Genomic DNA, 4293 nt, shown 5'->3' on the forward strand with positions numbered 1-4293 from the left:
CAGAGGGGAATTGAATTCAACTTTAGATACTAGCAATGAGAGAAAGATGATAACGATTTCTGAATGAAAGACCTTGCTGGTCAGGGCCAGGCCTGGGGACAGTACTGAGTCTGCCCTGCAGGTTCCGGGAGCAGTTACACTGATGGGCAGAGTTGACTCAGGGGCTGGGAGTGGAGTCAGGAGGTGTGAGAAAGAGACCAAGAGACAGAGACAGGAGGTAGATGTAAATGAAGGAGAAACACAGGGAGACAGAAAGACAAATGGGACCTCAAGTATGGGCTGAATGACAGAGGAAGACAGGAGCTTGAAGAAAGATACTAAGATGGGAATATGCCCAGGGGTGACAGGGAGTGTGCCCAGGGGTGACAGGGTGAGTTGCCACCTGAGGGGTGGTTTTGGTCTTGAGAAGAGCCCAGGCCAATGCTAGGAAACATCTTAGGAGTCCCTAGGGTGTAGTTTGACATCTGGGGCGAAGGCTATGCTTTAAACCCATGGGCCACTGGTAGCTAGCAGAAGCTGAGCTTGAGAGAGTTCGATCCTGTGACAGTGGGGGTTGCAGGGGGTGGGGTGGGGTTGAGGGGAGGGGCTGTTGGAAACATGGCCTGGCTGTAGGTGAGGAAGCAGAGTGTGCTAGACTGGGTATCAGTCAGGAGGGAAAGAAGAGCTGGTGTACTCAGGTCCGGGGATGGAGAATGAATGGGAAAGAAATCATGGAGGCCTATGGGTAGTGAGGGCAGGCAGGAGGGAGGGCTTATCACAGAGACCAGAGACACCTCTGCCTTTACCAACACTGGGCTTCCAGCTCTTAGCTTTGCTGTGGCCATCCCCTTTGCTGGGCCGTCAGCTTCCTTTCCACTCTTTGTCACATATCCAGCCCGTCCTGCCAGTCCCCATTCAGGAGAGCTGTCTGAACTGGAGATCCCAGGACCCTTGGGTGAACCTCTGTGGCTACTGTGACCACATTTTCTTGTGAGAAGCTCTCTTGCCAGTCCTGGTTTTCCCACAGACTGGGAAATTTCGGGGCAGGTCTGGGATGGAACCCCTCTGTCCTGGGCACACATGAAGCATCTGGAGATGCCCGCAGAGCATCTGGGATGATGACTCAATTTTCCTTTCCATCTGGAAAACTTGTATGCACCCTTCAAAGCCCAGGTCATGTCTCCTGTTAGCAAGTGGCTGACATGAAGTTACCCGAGCAAATTGTAACGCATAGCATGGTGTGTCCTTTATTTATGCTGGCCTTCCTTATCCTTTGTGTGCGTGTGTGTACTTATGTGAATTTTTTGTTTTGTTTTGTTTTGTTTTGTTTTTGTTTTTGTTTTTTGAGACAGGGTTTCTCTGTATAGCCCTGGCTGTCCTGGAACTCCCTTTGTAGACCAGGCTGGCATCGAACTCAGAAATCCACCTGCCTCTGCCTCCCGAGTGCTGGGATTAAATTTATGCATCATTTATATGCTAAGTCCTTGGAGCAGAAGGGGGTCCACAGATTCAAAGGGACTGGAGTTCCAGAAAGTTGTGAGTCACTGTATAGGTGCTTGAAAGTGAATCTGGGTCCTTTGCAAGAGTGCTCTAAGTGTTCTAAGTCTCTGAGTCATCTCTGCACACCAAAGCTTAAAATTTAAAAAAAAAAAAAGTTACATATATGTGTCTCTGTGTGTACTGTGTGTGTGTGAGTGCCTGCTCAGGACAGAAGAAGATGTTAGATCTCCTGGAGCTGGAGTTTGTGAGCTTTTAAGAACTGGACTCCAGCTGTCTGCATGAGCAGCAAGCACGCTGAATTGCTAAGCCACAGCTTCAGCCCTACACCAGACTTCCTAAGATTCTGAGTGCCCCAAGGGCAGGAAAGACAATCACTGAGACCAAGAGCAAGCTTGCTGCGCCAAACACCTTTAATCCTTTAATCCCAGCACTGGGGATCCAGAGGCAGACAGGTCTCTGTGAGTTCAAGCCAACCTGGGGTACAAGGGGTACTCTGTCTCAAGAAAAAAACAAAACAAAAGAAATGAACAACAACAACAAAAAAACCTCACAGTGAATTTCCCACAGTACTCACAAACTTCTTGATAGAAATGCCCCCCCCCCCCAACTGCTTTGTGTGCATGCCGTGGCTGTATAGTCCTCAGGACAGGATTGCAAACAGCATCAATCAGTGTCTCCATTTTATACAGGAGGAAACCAAGGCTTAGAAGGGTTAAGTGATGCGCCCCAGTAAGGAGTGGACGTGAGACTGAATGTAAACCATGTGACACCAGAAGATATAAGGTGTACAGAGAGATGTGATGTAAGGCCTCTTCTCTCACAGTATCAAAAAACAGTCTTTATTCTGCATCTCCTGCCCAGCCCTGGACCCTCATTCTGTTCCTTCCTGCCGGGCAACTCAAGACCTTGTGCTGGGCTAACCCCCTCAGTCCTTCCCAGAAGCCCCCAAAGACAAAAACACAAAGCCAGCTCCATCTGGTTTCTCCCACAGTTGCTTCAAACCTGCCACTATGCCTGTACGGCAGTTTCCCCCTCCCCTCCCTCTCTGCTCTCATTAGCGCCTGGCCTCACCACCCACCGGGGCTGTAGACAGAGCCCCAGTCATCCTGAACCCCTCCAGCTCTGCCACCCACCACCCATCTGTCCCACTTGCTGGGGATTCTACCCCCTGGGATGCTCAGCGCCCCTGCTTTGGCCCCATCTCCATCCTCGCCCCTCTGCTTCTTGCTCAAACACCTGCTACTTCCGTAAGCCCCTTCGTCTGTAAACACGAGTGACAGCATGTTCCTCTTGAGATGGCTCGGGGATTAGTCAGACATGGAGGCGCTGTACAGCAGGGCCGGGTGCACAGTCTGTGGCTGTTGCTAGAGATTAAAGCACTAGCATTATCAATGATTCCTTGGCCTGTGAATGGGTGACCCCAAGGGCATGTCATTCTCTCCCCAGAACTCTCACCCACCCACCCCCTTTCTCAGAGCAGGAATCTTCATTCCTTTTGAACATAGGCCTTCTCTTCTCTGTAGCTGCAGGCCACGCTCTCCCATTTTTGGGGAGCATGCCTCCCCTGACTATCCCAGGATGTTACTTTTCTTTCTCAGAAAAGCTTTGAGAGCCGGTGCCTTCCTCTACCAGCCTCTTCCAGGATTTCCCACAAGGTTAAGGCCATCCTTGGTACCCAAGTTGACATTTTAGTCTATTTTTAATTTTTTTTTTCGAGAGGGTTTTTCTGTGTAGCCCTGGCTGTCCTGGAACTCACTCTGTGGACCAAGCTGGCCTCGAACTCAGAAATCCGCCTGCCTCTGTCTCCCAAGTGCTGGGATTAAAGGCGTGCGCCACCACTGCCCAGCTTGGGACATGCGTTTTTACATGTTCCTGTGCGTGTATATGCGGGCATTCACACACACCAAGGCCACAGATCAATGTTAAGGGTCTTCCTCTACCGACCGTTCCCCCTTTTGGGTTTTTAAAGATTTATTTATTTTTACGTGTTTGAGTGTTTTGTCTGCATGCATGTGTCTGTACCATGTCTATGCCTAGTGCTTGTGGAGGCCAGAAGAGAATGTTGGGTTCCCCAGGAACTGGAGTTACAGAAGGTTGTGAGCCGCCATGTGGGTGCTGGGAACCGAACCTGCAGAAGCAACAGGTGCCCTCTTGCTGAGCCATGTCTCCAGCCCTCTACCTTACTTCTGAGGTAGGCTCTGACCCCAGAGCTTGCTGATTTGGTTTGGCTGGTAGGCCAGCAAGCCTCAGGGATCCCCATGTCTCTGCCTCCCCAGAACTGAGGTTACAGCCATGTCACCATGCCTGGCTTTTGATGTGGGTGCTGGGGATCCCGACTCAAGCCTCCACTAAGCCCACACGCTCACAGCAGCATTTCAAAGCTGTTCTCAAAATCCAAGACACCCTTCTCCATCTGCCCTCATCTCCTTCCATGGCTAGCCCCTGGAGGAAAGCAGGGAACCCCATTTCCAGGCCCTTGGGAAGGTGAGGAACTCATCGCTCGCTCTGGCCGTGACTCTCTCCCTCTCTTGTCTTTTCCTCAGAACCCTTGATTCACCCAGTCTTGTGACTCGAACCCTGCCTCCCAACACTTTTTTGTTTTCTAAGACATGGTCTCACATCTTCCAAAATGGCCCTGAAGGTCACTCAAAGTCAAGGTCACTCTAGGATGACCTTGAATTGCTGATCCTCCTGCCTCTACCTCCTGCATGCTGAAGCTACAGGCACATACCCACATGCCTGGCTTATGGCCACTGCAGGTTGAACCCAGGGTTCTATACTCTGCCAACTGAGTTGTAATTTACATCCGCTAAC

Source organism: Mus caroli, chromosome 2 (assembly GCF_900094665.2).
Source record: "Mus caroli chromosome 2, CAROLI_EIJ_v1.1, whole genome shotgun sequence".
In the NCBI taxonomy this organism is placed as follows: domain Eukaryota; kingdom Metazoa; phylum Chordata; class Mammalia; order Rodentia; family Muridae; genus Mus; species Mus caroli.